The sequence below is a fragment of the Kryptolebias marmoratus genome, linkage group LG24, assembly GCF_001649575.2.
Source record: "Kryptolebias marmoratus isolate JLee-2015 linkage group LG24, ASM164957v2, whole genome shotgun sequence".
NCBI lineage: Eukaryota > Metazoa > Chordata > Actinopteri > Cyprinodontiformes > Rivulidae > Kryptolebias > Kryptolebias marmoratus.
The window spans coordinates 15191916-15210793 of NC_051453.1; the positions used below are offsets into that span (position 1 = coordinate 15191916).

The 18878-nt window shown below is 39.6% G+C and overlaps 1 protein-coding gene across 2 annotated transcripts in view; it reads right to left on the reverse strand.

The window, feature by feature from the left end:
• yjefn3 (YjeF N-terminal domain containing 3) overlaps positions 1-18878 on the reverse strand; it is a 46954-nt gene that overhangs the window by 19458 nt on the left and 8618 nt on the right. The window contains exon 1 of one of the 2 annotated variants that reach the window (XM_025003918.2): positions 13507-13633. The exons of the other annotated variant lie outside the window; for it this stretch is intronic. The gene's annotated coding sequence lies outside the window, so the exon portion shown is untranslated. Of the gene's footprint in view, positions 1-13506; positions 13634-18878 lie in introns of those variants that run through there. 2 annotated transcript variants of the gene reach the window in all.

The following is an 18878-nucleotide window of genomic DNA, read 5'->3' on the forward strand; positions in this document are numbered from 1 at the left end:
AGCTGAAATCCCAAAGAGGAGGGAAAAACACCTAATAGCAGTTTATCTCCTCAGTTCTCAGACACTCACGGTGGTTTCAGTCGGAGAAGCGATGCAAAGCGGTGGTAAACACACACCTGTTGCCACTTGTTTGAAACAAACTGCTGGCACCAAACCCAAAATGAGCTTTAGGTTATTAAAGCGCCATAAACTCTTGGAGTTTCAGCTTTGGCTGGGCTCTTTTTTACTGTTTTCAATTCTGTGTGCAGTAAATTACAGTTACTGCATTGTGTTTTTATTAAGATTGTAGCCTGTTTCTTTTCAGTATATAAATATCGTTGTGACAGCTTTATCATTTCAGAGATGTAGGCATAATATCATCTATACAATAATCTTTATATCACAAAAATATTTATTGACGCCGTTTTATTGTTTGTTTTTTTCCCTTGGAAATGAATAGTTGTAGCTTTTATGATCTGGGGGAGGTGGAAGAGCTACACAGAGTGTTGCTCTTCAGCACGCTTCATAAATGTGTCTGTACAGCCTTGCTACCACCAAATTTACTGCTGTGTAATTAACTAAACTGCTCCAACCAGTGGAAGGCCCTGAGTACGAAGGGAACTGCTCCAGTCTATTACAGGGCAGGTAATAATTAATCAGAGATGAGAGAAGACAGAAAGACTGAAAAAACACAGCTCTATCAGTTTCCACTGTCCTCTTTACTCTGATTCTACCCGTTACTCATTAATTATCTGTGAACCTCCCGTCCTTTCTAATCCTTACCAAATTTAAAGGAAACTGCAGTCCTTCTAAACATAAATTACAAAATAAAAAAGAATGTCAGTAAAAGGAAGAATCTCTTTTATGTCCACTTATGTTCTTATGGTACTGCTTTGTGACATTTTTTGGCTAATTTTATGTATTTTATTGCTGCTTATAAACACAATGATGATTGAGCCTTCAGTAAAAGCTATTGTGTTGGAATTTTATTATACAAACAACTACTACTGTGTTCAGTAGGCTTATCTGTGACACAAAATGTGTAATCATCAAGGTTTTAGTTTAAAAAACAAACAAAATGTGTGGAATTTTGGCTAAAATATTCACATCTATGTTTTATTTTGGGCTTTTAATTTTTAGTCAGCATGTTAAGCTAACAGGATTAAAAAAAAACAGGCAAACACAGAAAAGTCTATCAACTATATGGCCTTTTATATCATATTGACAAAAATGAATTCTAATTAAATTTCGCTAATGAAGTCCAGCTCATGAGGATGATATGTTGGTGAAACTGGTAATAGCTTGCAAATCCCAAAGCAATCTGATCCAACATTATTCAAGTGTGTTCTCTGAAAGCTGTAAATGTTGGCACAAAGTTCTTTAATTGATGCACAGAGGCTTTAATACAGTTTGCTACAGCAGTACAGAAGCATTCAGTGTGTTATCTTTTCAGAAGCAGGACTGTCTATGCAAAATGTTCTGGCGAACTTAATCCTAATTCCATTGGTGTACTCAAAACTGATTTTTTTTTTTTGTGGATTGCAAATCACACACAGGAGAGATGAGCAAGACTGTGTGGGTGGGTGATTTTTGTTGTTTGTTTCCCCTGCAGTTATTTTGTCAGTTGTGAACAGTGGAAAAACAACAACAACAAAAGAAAAACTCTATCTAATATGAACATGTGCACCGCTTTCTGTTACAAAACTGCAGCCGGGGACCTTTTCTCCAAAGTGCTTTTATTCTGTCTCTTTTTCATCTTTAACCCACCTTTTCTTCGCCGCTCTCCTCTTTGATCTCCAACTCTGCCCATCTCACTTTATCAGCCGCCCCAGTTTACCCTTTTTCTATTTTCTTTCTTGGAATTATCTTTCCTCGCCGCTCTGACCCTCCCTGTTCCGCCTTTCTTCGTCTCTCTCTGTCATCGCTGCTCTGATGAAAGTTTGCACATTAGCGAGCCAGGCTGGCAGCAGATGGAAGGGCGGCAGTTAAAAAAGAAAAAAAAAAACAACAATGAAAGCACATGAGAGATGATTCGGCAGTCAATCTAATAGCTTGCAGTGCATTTAAAACTAAAGATTTCGAAAAGCAGAACTGTACGACCTCATTTTTGGCAAAACCTTTATGATAATTTAACTACAATGTATCATTGTTTCCGCTTAAAGATTTTGGTTATAATTTTAGTCTCTTGCCAGCATAAAGTGGTCTATATGATAGACTACTCAAACCAGATTATAAGTAAACCTGGTGTATGTGTTTACATCTAATATAACATGAGTCACGTCAGGACAGCTTTCATCATCTGTTCCACCTCCTGGAGGGTAGATCCAGGAAACCCTGCAGCGTCCAGCTAGGAGACGATGATAAAAGGGTGGAGTGAGTAAAAAAAAAAATAATAAAAGGGAGAGCAGCAGACATGTAGTGTGCCTCAGAGTTTACGTAGTCTAAATGTGATTTGTTGTTAGCAAAATAAAAAAATTACTCACAAATACACAAAAATGGGGGCACACTACAAATGCTCCTTGCTATCTACAAGAGGTAAGACAATAATTGTTCATAACATTTTTAGAGAACCCCACTTCAGAATGGCTGAAGTATGTCTCTAAATAAAGAATAAAGCTTAACAGGGTGTAAGGTATTAAATTTTATCTGTCTTTAAGTGAGTGTGCCTCCAGGCTCTTGACATGTATTTTGAAATATTTATTTTTTTGAAGCAGCAGGAATATACCCTTAATATTGAGATATCCTATCTGAGGCTATCATACTTCTTGAATACTAACCAGATGATAACAAGCCAAACAACAAAAAAAAACCTTGAGTAAGCATGACTCATTAAAAGCAGAGTTTACCTATATTCAAGCTCACCTTGAGCACAAATACGTAGGATGTGTTTATATGGTTAACAAGATCAGGTGCCAGAACAGTGGGAATGTCTCATAAACAGCCTCAGCTGGCAGATAGAAGCTGACCCTGTGCCTCCATATGGTCCCGCTCTAAGTGCCCAGCATGAACCCCGTCATGCTGCTCAATTCTTATCAAATCAGGATGGCGTGATTCAGTTTGGTCCAAGTCTCCTAGAGCAATCATTTAGGACTGGCTTCTTGCAGTGTGTGTGTGTATGAAAGAGAGAGACGCTACAGCATCATCCTTTTAAATCAGACTTAATCAGTTTAGCCGTCTTCTTATGCTCCTCACATCCGCTTGGAGGAGGCAGACATTCTTTTCATGATCCCTATCAGTGACTCCCTTAATTTGATCTCATCACTCCTGCAGACACCTAACAGGTGAACATGCATCATATTTACTTTAAAAAAAAAATAGACAAGATTAGGATCGGTTTTGTGTTCAGCTAAAAAATGTTTGGGTTTGAGGGAATCAGAGTGTTCTCTTGAGCTAAAAATGTCCATCCAGGCACTTTTCTCTCCATTTTAGATGTGACTGCAAAAGAATAAGGGCTGTTATTCAGATGGATGAAAAGCCTCCTACACAGACACACACACACAAATGTTGGGCACAACTTGACATTAAGCACAGAGGACGTACAGAAACTGCAGCACAACCTCATGACCACATTTCACATCATTCCGTATTCCCTCAGTGCTTTTTAATCCTCTCTTTTTTTATCCTGAATATCCATTTACAACCTTTGCTTCTGTTTTCAACCCCAACGTCGTCAGTTTGAGGCTGGGGGCCATCAGCAGCACAAACTGCATGTGGTGTCACATTCCATTTGTTTCTAGCTAGGAAAGGTATTTTGTCCTCCAGGGAGCAGAGGCAGAGCAGAATAGCTAACACAGTATATTAGGCCGCTAGCTGGGGCAAGGCAGATTGATGACCTCCCTCTCTGTTACCAAGTGACCTGAAGTTTAATAACAACCAAGTATCAGTGATCCAGATCTTTAGGATTCAGCCTGGCTGTTGTTAACTACAATAGATTTTCTCAGCTTATGTTTACCCGCATATCCGAATTAAAATTGGTAATCGCTGCCTTCACACACAGAATATATAAATGTCTAAAGATATTCCTTCATCAATTTTTTGAAAAATAAAAGGTGAGCTTGTTATATTTTTCCCTTTCATGTAAAACCCTGATGCCATAGCAACAAAGCTGCCAGAAATATGTGACATAAACCATGCGCGCTAATAAAAGAAAAGAAGCCATTGTATGCGCCTTTGAAAACATATTGTCTTTAGGTTTTTTTTCTGAAAGCCTCAGCATTGGAATACAAGCACAGTATGTGAGGCTAATGAGAGCACACAGAGCAGCACCAGGGAGGAAAAACCTGTCCTCATGAGGGAACATGTCTGTCCCATGAGAGCATAGAGCTGCTTTTGTAAGGGGGAAAAAAAAATAAACTATGCAGATCGCAGTGCTGCAACAAGAAAAAGGACACTTTTCTCTCTGACAAGCTCATACCACTTCCTGTCTGAACAACATAAAAAAAGGAATTGTAGCCAAACTGAAATCTGCAAACTTCTTCTAAAATAAAACCAGCATTTCATGAACAAATGCATACTGTATCCCGCCTGCATGCCAGAGTTTTAAACAAGGATCTTGCATAATCTGTTAGCGCTCAGAGTATTTGTTGGGGATGATTCTCATCTAAAACCACACAACCATACAATATTGTTAAAAATTGACAGACTAGATGTACCCAATGCATAAATGCAACTTTTTATGAAGCTTTATTAACATTTACACAGAATTTGTATTATTATTATATAACTTATGTTCCTGGCATACAGTAAATTACACAAGATCTTTATTCCGCATCTACAACATCAGGAGTTGGGAAAACAATAAAATGTGAAACAATAAATTAAAAAACACGTGATATAAAAACTTTAGTGTTGTCATTCCTTTCAGCTAGACTGACAGTTATTGATATCTGAGCAGCTCATGGCCATTTTAGGGAGTAGATTTTATTCAAAACCTAACAGTTTAAAATCCAAACACATAAAACTATATAGATGAAAAGCAAAAAATAAAATAAACACAATTTTTTAAAAAGTGATTATGATTTACTGATTTAGCTCTAGGGCTTGATGCAGATCAGCCCATGTTGACTGGGGGTTCACTAAAATGGTTGTTACCCAGCATAAAATTATTTATGTTTTTGTAAAAGTAACATTTCCTAACTTACTAATTAATTATGCAATGCTCTGTGTCAGGATTAGGTATTTTTGAGTTAGGTTTATTTTTCCTGTAATTCTGCTTTATTCCTGATTAACCCTGTGTTTAGTTTTGTATTAGGTTCCTGGGTATTGGGTTTTATTTTCTCTTGTGTTTCTTTAGCTTTGTCTTGACTCTTGTGATTTATGTGTTTTGTCCTTTCCCTGCTGTTGGTCTGCTCCTCGTGCTATCACTCACTCACCCTCAGTAGTTTCCATGTCAGTCTGCCTCAACCACCCACACCTGTTCCTTGTTACGAATTAGTCACCTGTGTCCTCGTCCTCATCAGCTCGTTTTTCCATATCCACCGGTTCATTGTCGCTTCTGTTTTTTCCTAGTGTTTGCCTGGGCGAAAGTTTTTATTATTTAGTTTCTGCTGCCTGGACAACCTTTGTTACTTAGTTGAATAAATCAGTTTTCTTTCAAGCTCCTTTTTGTTCTGCCTGCATTTTTGGGTTTGACCTACTCACCTTAAATCTGACACTCTGAAAGATACGAATCATATTTTTTTTCTGGTGAATAAGACATTTTTAAAAGTTAAGCTCATCCTCACACACAAAAAAAAATCTCAAGAATTTACTGTTTTTCACGCGGTAACGTGGAGAACCATGTGACCACGTGATCTCACAAACACGTTGAAAATATTCCAAATTCCTATTTCCCATGTGTAAAAACGTGTTTCACTTGTTAATTTAACATGTTTTCACAGGTGAAAACATGTTAAATAAATTTAAACATGTTTATGGTTATAGCAAATAAGACACTTGTCAAACATATATTTCACAGGTTAATTTAACATAGTCTCCCATGTAAAAACATATAATTTCCACATGTGACGTTCAACTGTTTTTTTTTTTTTTGTAAGTGAATATTCTGGTCGGCATCATTTGGGGCCTGCTGGTGTTGCACTAAGAAAAAAGAAAAAAAGCTTTGCTGCTGGTATATGGCACTTTCATCATAAAAAGTACATTAAACAAAAGGTGTCAAATTATAACAACACTGTGCTGCCCGGAGAGGTGCCTGAGTTGTAATTGGCTCATTATGCTCAGGTGGCTGATGCTGATTATTTTTGAAGAAGGAAACAATCAACCTCATCATCTAGCCAACTGATTGGTTTATCTCAAGTGTTTACTTTAACCTGATTTGTCTTTTGAGACATCATTAAAGTCTGCTTCTCTTAACAACATCAGTATGAAGAATTTTGGGCCATAAGAATGGCGAAACAGGTCAAGCCTCTTTTAACAGAAAAATGAATAAAAATCATGAATCACAAGAGACTAAAATTAGAGCGAAAATTGGAGATTTTTTGGAATATGCAGGTCTAAACACTCATGGGAAGAAAACAAGTGAAAAAAGAATAGGAGTGGACAGTGGAGAGGAAGCATCTAAATGACAGAGGATGAGGAGGAGGCACAGCATAATTAGACCAGTCGCCTATGGTGGCACTAAAGTACAAAGAAACAAGTCAGACTAATAAAGCCCTGCCATGAAGAGGACAATCTAACTGCAGCTCTCTCTGCTGTATGTGGCTAAATAAACACATTTCTCGCTGGCTGCAAATTGAAAGTCTGGAAATAGATGGGACCAGTGACACCAGCTAAAGAGAAATAATATACTTTTTGCTGTATTTCAGGTTGGTCTATAATCCCATCAGGCCTCTGTCTGCAGGTTTAACACCTATTTGGCTGCAGATGTCACGGTTGGTTAGTTACAGGACAAAGTATAACAGAGGGGAAGGAAATATCTCAGCATGTCAACTATGGAATAAGAAAGGATAAAATAAACAATATGGAGCGCATGCGATTTATGTATATATTTACTACTTTGTTACAGAAACCTGATAGCAATATTAAGTTCTGCAGCATATTTGTGACTGTTGGTGCTCAGTGCAAAGCAATCTGCTGATTGCAAATATATATAATCCTGTATTCATAATCTTGCTGTGCAGCTAAAATCAAGTAATTTTCTGTTAACATTCAATATTATGCTGATCAGGCAGAGGCAAGGCTTCCGGACCAATTTCCAAGGGATTTTATTATCTTTATTTCCTCCCCTGAGATGGATTTAAGGCTGCTTTATTAACAACTACAAAGACGCTTCTCCCTTGCTATTTAAATTCTGGTGAATTCACGCATGTTCAAACCAAACTCCAATTCGCCTTATTGTTCTAGAAAATGTTACAGCTCATTTCTTTGAAGCAGGGGTGGGAGGAGCTGCAGAAAGCCCTTTTTTATTGAGTGTCTAAAGAGTCCAACAAACATCTTGAACAGCAATTTTTAGTTATCTACAAAATAAATTGTAAGTCCTTTTTTCCCCACCCAAACAGCTCATGACCCTAATTTTCCTCACAACCACGATTAAGACTATTAAATGCACAAGACATAGGTCTTTGGCCATTATGACAGCCAGGTACTGTTCTGGAAAAGCAGTACATGTCAGTGTGTTGGTGTGAATGTACTTGTGCAGTAGAAATTCTACGTTTTTGTTCAGAAAAAAGCAACTTTGCTTTAAGATGCGTGAATGAGTTGCTGTTACGTTTTTGTATGTTGTGTTAGCTTGCTTTTGTACATCTGAAAAGTGAATGAAACTGTTCATGTGATATGAGACATTTCTCAATGACTTTGGTACTGTAAAAGGAAAAGTTCCCAGCCTATACAGAGATGTTTTAATACTCTGTGATATGTAAAGCTCTTCAGGCTCTTTGGGAGTTTTAAAAGACAGGCAGTGAAAGCAAACTCTTTTATATTTTGACTTAAAAATCTGATAGATAGATAGATCTGCAAGAAATTACACAATAATACCCCAGCTCAAGCATAATTTTAACATCAAAATCAGCAGCAAAAAGGACATGACTAGTTATATCAGGAAAAACTATATACAGACTCAGTTGCAATAACTTGTTCCCAGATATTTTCGGTTCAGCTTAAGTAGACATTTGACGTTGAGGACTGTAAGTTCCATATAAGGGATTGACATGTGCTACAAAAACAGAATCTGTGTGGGAGCTGAAAATGGGATTTGCAGGACATGACTGTTGCATCTCGCTATTTTTTCCGTCTCACCCCCCTGCTAATTCTCCCTCAGTAGGGGAGCTGTGTAGTCTCACCAGCTCACACAGACACGGAGAGACTCCAACACGTTTCACTGGCGTTTTCTTGAGATTCACAAACCAGTTAGGCCGAATCCTTTTTTACCCCTTAGCCCTTCCTCTACGTGTCCCAATTTGTTTTTGTGATGTAAGGAGAAGGCATAGTGGTAGAGCAATCTGGCCCTTCAAACACAGATCTTTTAGGGTCATACCTCAAACAAAGACTAGTAAAAAAACTTCACCTAGCCGAACATTTTCTGTGCGCTTCACCCTGTACCGCAATCAATAGGTGAGAGGCAGGTACACCTTAGACCGGGGATCTCCAACCCTGGTCCTCGAGGGCCACTATTGTGATTTTTTTTCTTGTTTCCTTGCTCCAACAAACCTGTTTCAATGATTAAATTACTTTTTCATGTTCTGCAGAAGCGTTTTAATCACCCATTGATTCAAATCAGGTGTGTTGGAGCAGAGAAACAAGTAAAACATGCAGGATAGTGGCCCTTACACAGATCCTAAGTATGTCACAAAGCAACAAAGAAACTCTCAAATATAAGCCAAATATTTTTACATTTAAAATAACCACATCAAGACTGATGTATTTCATTTGGTGTCACCATTCATCTTCTTAAGGCTCCCCTCCCACTGGATGACGATCTCATTCCAATGTAAAAAAAAATCATCCAGAACAAGGTCCTTGGTAGTGTATTAGGAATGCAGCGGGTATCCCAATATGAGTGGCAGAGTGTGATAAGTCCATGATGGTTTTGAACATGCTCAAAACATCTGTAAGTGGTCAGCAGTGGCATTGTATTCATCATGTGGGGGGCCTGTTCACCACTGTGGCTTGGTTGTTGAAAATCTGAAGCAGGACTGGCCATGCTAGCCTCAAGCCTCAGCTATGACTGTGATCAAGGTCATGGAAATAACCTGAGGCAGACATGACACACATGGCGCGAGCTGTAGTGTAGCATGGCGTGATCTTTAGCATGTAGCTGCATCTCAATGAGAGCATCACGCTATGGTGAGGGAGCAGGAGAGCATCTCGGGGGGGAAACCTATTTGGCAAGTACTAAGATCATAGAGGCATCATGAATGATTTTCTAATTTTTTTGAAATCCAGACAGGTTCTAATAGGTTGCATAGGTCATCGAAAGTATAAGGGCGTTGTCATCCAGGACCTTACAAGCATAAAGATTACCACATGCTAAAGTCAGATGCAAGCTAGATAACTAGCTACACCGCATATATGAGCAAATTTGATATAATCTGTTTATGTTAAAGGAATCTGTAACAGCTGATGGTGCATCAACTTGTTGACGGGATGTCTAGCTTTGTCAGGTCAAGGGGTAGATGCTGCAGCAACACTAATGAGATTCAGCCTTATTTTTACTTTGCTGAGGATCTGAAACTACAAAATAAAAAATAAAAAAAATGTCATTATAGCATCTATTGTTGTATGCACTGAAATGAGGACAACTTTTGTCTTGTACAATAAATGTGTGTTGACTGTTCTCCAAAGAAATGCACAAAAATAGGAGAGAAAACAACAGTTATAAAAAGAAAAACATGGTGCTCGGGAATGCATTGCAGGTGACTGAGAAGATTAAATTTGGCAGCTTATTTTTATTTGGTGTTATTTTGCTGGTTGCATCCTCATTATAGACTTCCCTGCAGGAACACAGTGGGTCCCAGCTCAGCTGGTTTGGAAGCAAAAAAGAATAATCTCCCTCCTGCTTTCACATTTTATGGCTCTATTTTGTGACTCTGCCAATAAAAGGCAAGAAGAGAGAATCCCCTGGCAAAGCATGGTGAGGACATAAAAGAGAGGGATGTTTCTGCTGCTGCTGAAAACTCTCCAAGACTTCCTTTGAACTCCCCTCGCATAAATTCTTCCCACCTAATCATCCTGTGTGAGTGCACGCATTCGCCATATGTTTAGGAGTGTGTGATCCAATGCTTCTCACTCCTGAGTCACCCTTGATCAGAGGGGCAAACTGTGGAGAATGTTTCATGAGCAGAAAAGGCATCTATGTCAGCTGAAGGCAATTAGAGGGAGAGCACAGGCAGCATATAAACACCAGAGAGCATATTCACATCCCGCTCTGCCATTACCTCTCAGTGTCTTCCACTGACCAGAATCCTTCACATGCAGCAGTGTTTTGCTTTTTGTGATACAACTGTTTCTTTTCAGACACACTCACACACACACAATGTGCAGGCTGTTTATAATTGATGAGCCCAGCAGCAGGGAGAACGATGAGAGGGACCAGAGGGCCATCATATTTAAACTGGCATTCGGCCGACCTTTCGCAGCTTCGCTGGCATGTCTGTGTGAACACACTGTGTATGCGAGCGTGCTCGTGGGTGTGTTTACAATGCTTGGGTGACAGGTGGCGGGGAGAAGAAGACAAAAGCTGATGACAGAGATGATTAACATTATCCTTCAGAGGTGCTTTGAATAAAAATGGCAACGGTGATAATGAGAGAGTTGAAAACGCTGAGAAGGGACTAGAGTGAGTTGCATTTAATGAGGACAGACGTCAACATTACCCTGGATGAAGCAGTTATGACTGATTACTAAAAAAGATGGAACTGATGGTAATCAGTTTAGTCTGCGTGAAGTCTTTCTTAGTCAAGTGCAGTTCTACCCAAGCAATGAAAAACTGTATTTGAATTTTTCAGCCCCAACAAGAAAGACCACAGAGAAGGTTCATGGATGTGGTGAAGTAGGACATGCAGAGGGTTGGTGTGACAGAGGAAGATGCTGGGATAGGGTGAGATGGAGGCAGATGATCCCCTGGGTCTTCCCTAAAGGGAGCAGCTGGAAGAAGAAGATGGTAAAGAAGATGAAAAAGAAGTCGAAGACAAAAAAGACAAAAAGTGAAGACGAAGAAGCAGGAGAGGAATACGAAGATAAAGAATAAAAAGACAAAGATGAATAGGAAGACAAAGCGGAAGAGGCTAATAAAAAAGTGAACAAGACGACAAACAAAAGGGGAAGATAATGAAAAAGAAGAGGGCGATGAAGACAAAGAAGTGACAATAGAATAAATAAAAAAGAGGAAAACAAAAACGATTAAAAAGGATGAAAAGGATGAAACCGAAAAGAAAGAAGGGTAGGAAGACGGTGAAGAAGAATACAAAGATTAAAAAGACTTCGATTAAGAGGGAAAAAGAGGAAGATGAACATTAAGAAGTAGACAAAGACAAAGAAGACAAAAAGCAAGGAGAAGTAGAAGATGGCAAAGGCGAACAATCGGACAAGAAAGAGGGATGAGGAGGACAAAGGACAGTTTAAAAAAATAAGGTAATAGAAGGTGAAGAAATCATTGATGAAGACAAAGAAGAAGGATCACTGAACTTCATGTGTTGTCTCAAACTCTGCCTTGAGTTTATCCTTTAGGCTCCCTTCACATCGGATTAACACCCAGTATGATGTAAAAACAAATCTGCCAGAGCAAGGATGATCTTTGTAGGGTGAATGATTCATTAGGAAGACAATAGGCTCCACATTATGAGTAAGAGCTAAGTCCACCATGATTTTGACTATTAACAACACTTTTACAGTTTACTCATCTTGGTGGCAGTAGGTCAGGGTCATGGGGGGAGTGTGATGGCAGTGAAATCATGGCGTCAGGCATCAATACACCAGCACTGGTTTCATGCCTGACCATGATCATGACAAGGTCATAGAAACAACCTAATGCAGATGTGACACCAGGGTCATTTTTCAGCATAAAGGAGGGTCTTACTAACAGGTTAGTCTGCATGATAAAGGTCCAAGAGTGCAGCTGTAACCATCGGGCTACAAACAGCTTTTCCACTGACAGTCCTGGCTGGGTAATTTATGCACATATAGTATTTTCCATGCATCAGGAATGAAATGTCACACAAGCTGTGCAGCCTGAGGAGCATGGCAGGGTGTTAGTTGATTCCTATATGCACACCGTACATCTGCACATACAGTCAGGTTTCTTCGCCATTAGGAGGTGAAACAACAAGGGCAGGAGGTGCAGATGTTGATTTGCAGGCTGTAAGACCGTGAAGGTGTGACGGAAGAGCCATCACATTCAGTCTTCTTCCGCCCCTGCTGCCTACACAGACACGTTCATCAACCCTGCTTTATTCCAGTCATTTGTAACAGTACAGCTGACAGCTATCAAGCGAAAAATTGTTATTGCCATTAATTTTTATTCATGAGCTATCATTCATGCCCATTCAGACTGAAAAGTTGGGTTTTTATGACAAACTGTCAATAAAACTGTCAGAAATCTGCCATTTTGTGCCTTTATCAAAAAGTGCACTGATATGCAGCACAAACAAAATCCTTAGATGCTTTTAGGAAGACACTATTGGCCAAAGCAATTATCCTGGATCTCAAGTTACTGAGCCCTAAAAGCAAAATCTTGCATATCCATGTGCATACCCAATTAGAAGAATGTTATTCAATCTCCTCAGGCTTGACTAATCTCATTACCTAGGAAGTGAGTGTAAAGGAAATTCACTTGACATATCTCAACTGTTAGGGCTTTGAAAATGACCTCCTTTTTCCACTGGCCCGGTAATGCCATCCTTTGCTTTTCACCTATTCATTCGAATCCTCCTTCCTCCTTTTCACACAGCTTTTGGGTCAGTTATGCAAGCCAGTCGATAAGAATGTACTCATCCAGCAGGTGTTTAGATGCAGAGAAAAGCTCCTGGAGCAAAAACAAACTGGACAAATGCAAAAAAAAATTTTTTTTAAATAAATTGGATTCTAAAAAACTCCTAATTGGATGCAGCTGATGGGCCCAGCTGGATTGTGGCAGTATTCTAACAAAAGTATGCCAAACACTGAAGGAAACAAGCACACTCAATTATGTCAAACACAGATTCATCTTGATATTTTAAATGGTTGTCAAAGGAAAATAACTAAAAACGTAAAAAAAAACAACACAGATGAGCTGCATGCTCCTGTGAAGCAGTCACTGATTCAAATGTGCAGCATGAATACACTATACCGAAAAGAATCTCTGCACACTTACAAATCAGTGAAGAAGTGGGTGGAAATCCATGCATTTACGGGTTAGTGTGAATTTTGTAAAGTGTTAGTGTTTGGATGTGCGCACATCATAACGTAGACCATAACATCATCCTTAAACAGTGACTGCCAGCCAAAGCACTTTGAAGACTGCAGGGGATCACTGAGAAACATCCCAAAATTAAAGGCCTTGTCACAGTTTATGGTTCTCTTGGTTTTTCGGTTTTATTTTATCTCTTTTAAATTTACCTTAGTTCCTTGTTCGTTGTAAGTTTTGTAGATTTTGCCCGTCTTCTGTGTATCGTTCTCAGTCACCTGTTTCTATGTTTCCATGACTATCCTTTCCTCAGCTTCCCTGATCACTAATTCACTAAACCTGTTGCTCGTTATCTCCTCTCAGATGTTCTCATTCAGTAATCACCCCTCCCAGCATATATGAGCTTCTTGTTTTCACTCAGCATCTGTCAGATCTTCATATGTAAATCCTGTCCTGTCTGGTTTTCTGTCACATCTGCTCAGTTTTTGTTTTTGTCAAACTTTATTAAATACTTTTCTGGAATTATGTCTGTCTGTTACCTGGTCAAGCCAGCACTTTTGAGCCCTCAATAACCAACTACCTACTAACCATCATTTCAAGTCTAGCATTCCTTGAAGGAATGCATATTGACCGAGCTTTAAACTCAAATTATCTTATGATGAGACATATTGAAGTTCCAACAGTTTTGACTATGCATTTAGTCAGTACATGTGAAGTGACACGGGCTTGTCTCAAACAATGCAGATCAAGTGCTTTAGACACAAGCCTTCAAGATGTTCTCTTCACTTTAAAAGGACATAAACAAAATGGGACCGTTACAGAATGGGAATTGTTGTGACTATTCCAGAGCCAGCCGGTCCGTCTCATATGACAGATGCTAAAGTTTCAGGTCTACAGATTACAATAACATAACAAATCCCCAAATCTACTAAAGTTTGTTTTCCTTTCCCTTTCCCTGGCGCTACTGTGACAAATTTAATCAAACGAATGATACAGCACAACTGCAGAGATTTGATATTCAGCTGTGAGTGCAGGAAACAAATACATACAGCTGCAAGTGAGCTCATAAAAACAAACAGAGGAAATAAAGGAAACTAAATAATAAAACATAAAGCAAACCCTTGTCTTCTTGAAATCATTATTTTGTTCCTCTCATTTTCTCTATTTCACATCTCATCTCTCCAGGGTTTTGATCTCCAATTTCTGTGCAAAGATGTGTGTTGATTCCTCCGTCTGGTTCTTTGCTTTACTTTTGTTCTCACGGCGTGCCTCTCAGCTTCACGTGTTACCCTACTGGCTCTCAGGTCAGCGGTTGCCCTTAGCGACTGTCTGTCAAAGCGCGCAGGTGGAAAGAATTCCTGTACACTTCTGCCGACTGCTTTCCTTTAATAACGAAGCTCAGAAGTGTTGAAAGGCGAACAGGAAGTCAAATCCTGCACAGGGTTCCAGATAATCAGAGCTGTCAAATCGTTTCTTGGTGAACAGGAAGAGGGTTTCATCTCTGTGGATATTTTTGCACCTTAATAACGACACAATCAAAGCAGGCACGGAGCTAATTAGGTTTCTGCATTATTACTTTCCAACAGCCTATTACCCTGCCTTTAAAAAAGAAAGGCTAACTTTAGTTTTAGGTTGTCTAATCCATCAATAAAAGAGGATTATTTGGTAAACAAAAACAAAGTGCAATACAAGAGACAAGTCATTTACATAATCAGAATTCAGTCGCAGCGTTCCCCAAATGGGAAACAAAACAGGGACACAATCAGAAGTTAGCGGAGCGAGACGGCGAACCTAATTATGGAGAACGAGGGAAAGCCTTCCTGGCTGCAAGCTGTGGCACTTAACTCCTCACAAACATTAGGAGAAACACAATGGGAATCACAATAGTGGAAAACTCACAAAGAATTCCTTTTTGTCTTTAACTTGCAAGAGTATACACAAGGAATGAACTGTGTAAATTTATTTCTAGGAGGGAAGCAAGCCCATTTCTTCTGTATAATTACAGGCCTAGCATTCCTTGAAAGAATGCATTGTATATTGCCTGTCGCTTTTCATCCCAGAGTTTTAGACTCATCTTATGTTGAAAAATAACTTGTCAAACTTTGAAAAAAGGTTATGTTTACATACAATCTCATGCAATATTGAGAGATGTCACACTCAGAGTGTGTGTTGTGAATGACCCTCATCTACCACCACGTCAAATGTTAGCTCAATATCTGTAAAATTGACTGATTTATAGCAAATTTTGTGTTGGTTAATATCAGTAGGCTGGGGCTACCATCCTGAGTTGGACTAACTCCAAAAGTTAATAAGTTTTAGATGTACATCCAGTGATTACTTCCTGAAAGTTTCATTGAAATCTGTTCAGTGGTTCATGAGATATTTTGCTAACAGACAAACTTGGTTGACTCCAACAGTTAGTGCTAAAGTTTTCAGCAAAGGTTTTGTATAATGTGTAGCAATTGGACTGTGTTATGTGAATGACTCTGAGCTACAACCAGATGAAATTATAGCACAATATCTGATAAACTGACTAAATCTTAGCCATTTTTGTGTTTTCTGAGGTCAGTTGGTCGAGGCAGCTATCTACTATTGGGCTGGCTCCAAAAGTTAATCAGTTTTAGATGTACACCCAATGATTACTTCCTGAAAGTTTTAATAAAATCCGTCCAGTGGTTTGTGAGACGTTTTGCTGGTTGTCACACACACAAACACACTGACACAATAACAATCATTTCCGCAAATTGTTTTGGAAATAACAATTGGGCAAATTTTATCACCAGCAAATTAAACAAAGTATACGCAGAGCTGCAAATGTCTTCGACTAACAGATGACCTGTTCACATTGCAGTATGCGAGGCAACACTGCTCCCAAGGGTGTAGCTGGGGTTGGTTTCCACGGCAACTGGCACAAAATCAGCTTGAGTGACAAGTGGTAATAACTAAAGTGAGCGCTAACGCTGAATCCCTCCCCTCCCTCTGGATCTTATTAAAAGCCTCCATGTCCACATCCGAGCTTATCGTTTCCCTCTACGTCTGAAACTCACCCTCTCCCCACCCCTTGGTTCTTCTTTTTTTTTTTCCTCTGCTTCTGCACACTTATGTTCCAACCGAGGCAGCGCACAGTGAGCTTCCAGTGGGCATCGCTCCCATTCTGTCACCGTGAGAGCTTTTCTCCCTTTAGTCACTTTGCTCCAAGCCGCTCTGACCCCTGCGAGCACAAGTTTCCAGCAGGGTTCCGGAGGCAAACTGCTAAGGACGAAGACGTCTCAAAGGCAGGCATCAAAGGAGCTACTGCGTCTACCAATTGAGGGGAAACTGTTTTGAAAATAAGGGAATTATCTGAAATCTCTTACCTTAGAACACCACTTAGACAGCCAAGTGGAGATGGTAACAGCAATTATTTTGCTGGTAAAATTGAAAAGAGAGAAGCAGAGAAAATAAAGTGACTCCTGGCAGCTTGTGAAACTGTCAGGAAACTCATATTAATTTGTGCCCTTAAACAGAACTTTCTTCTTGATTTTGAACACCCAAAGTGACAGAAATCGAACTTGGTGTGGTAGTGGCTGAGTCATTAAAATAGTCATTAAAACACATAATCCAAGTGCAAACAGACTGCGCAGGAGCTCTGTCTGAAACTTTGGCTATGCGTTCCTTCAAGAAATGCTGCTTGTTAATTTATTAAGACGGGCGCAAAGTAGTTCAATTCAGTTGAACAAAAATCCTCTTAGGGCACTGAACAAAACCATTGGTTTCATTTTGAATACAACTGCCACAGAAAGCAGTTTTATAGTTTTAGAATTGCTAAGATTAATGTTTTTATTACAGTGGCTAAAACTGGTCCACTTTTTCCCTATAGGTTTGCTGAGTGAGCTCTCAGGTTGGTATTATAAGCTCTCTGTGGTAATAACATCCTTTAAACACCATTGAGTTATCACAGATTTCAGATGTCAGGCTCGTTTGCAAGCAATTAGTTTTATTCCAATATGTTACCACACACACACACACATGCACACACACACACCTAACATGTAGATTAATTTGGCCACAGAACTGATTAAGGAAAAATGAAAAAAGCACACCGTCCGTCTGACAGCTCCCTCGGGCTCAGCAGGGGGGTTGGGATTAGGACACAATCAGAGTTTGTTAAAACCCTTCATCAAGCAGAGTACCGCAGGTTCACAGAATCAGTTACCATGGTAACTGACCCATAATTGACCCTGTTAACCCCGAAAAACAATATTAAACCAACCTTAGAATCGACACTAAGACTGATATTTTTCCACTGTTTGATAACACGTTCTATTCTTTTGTTTGGTTTTGGGCTTTTTTTGGTGAGGGTTCAGAAGAAAAATAAACTTTTTTTTTTTTTAAGTGACAAAATCACGTGGATGAAACAACAGATTGAATGAGAGAAACTGTTTGTGTAACTCTTGTCTCAAGAGCAGAAGCTGTCAGACAGGACTCTGACTTCTTCCGAAACGTTTCACTGACAGACGGCGCTGCAGACATGAGAACACAACTCCTGTCGTAACTAAACACACTTAATATCTGTAGAACTTTGATGCATTATTTACAGGGAGCGGCAGCCACCTCAGATTTAACGCACAAATACACACTACAGCAAGCAAATGCAGTTAAACCACACAATTATTTGTAAAATGAGGAGGCCAAACAGAAACAGAGCTTAAGAAGGACTATAAGACCCAGAACTAGTCATTATACAGCATGTTACATTTACCTATGCACCAGAATTTTACTAAAACCTGGTTGTTTTTCTGCAGCACACATATGACTATTACCTTAATTGTGAGTCTGACAGTGCCATGGAGTAACTACTTGCAAAATTCTGAAAATAAGAGGAGTTGAAAGCAGCTGTTGATTTTTCCAACTCTTATTAAAACAGAAGAGTGCCACAGTGGAGCAACATGCACAATTTCCACCTCATTTACACACAGGGGATAAACACTGTCATCATCTCGACTCTTTTCCATTCTTTGTATTTCTTGCCAGCATTCTAAATACGGTCAAGAAAATAATCAACGCGTAATCAACACGCACAATGGTAATACATTCGGTCTGTACATATTAAAGGTTGTGTAAGTGTGCTCTGCCCTCCAGGTAGCTGCTGGTTGGCTTTCCTTTCAGCGGTCCTCTGCGTGTGGGCGTGAATACTGGACGAGAATTTAGCATCAAGCTGAGAGTTTCCCAACAGATGCCACGCTTGAGTGCGTCCTTCTGCCACCAGAGAGACTCTGACTCCTGTCAGCTCCGTCTTGCAGGCTGAAACACTTAAATGTGGACTCACACGAAACACTTTGGTGAGCAGCTCGGATGGAAAGTGTGCAGCCTTTTGGTTTCTCAATCAAGGCCGTAGAAAGAATAAATTAAATCTTTTTTTTTTCTTTTCTTTTTCTGAGTGTGCCCGAGAGTCTGGCGTATGACGGCGAGAGATGAGGAGCACAGGGGCGCTGCGTTGTCTCTTGTTTAGTAAAGAGTGTGAGAGAAACTCACCATTAAAAGCTGCTGCAGCGCCCACACTCACTCACAGCCTCTTGTTATACTTAAGTGGGTCAGTGCAAAA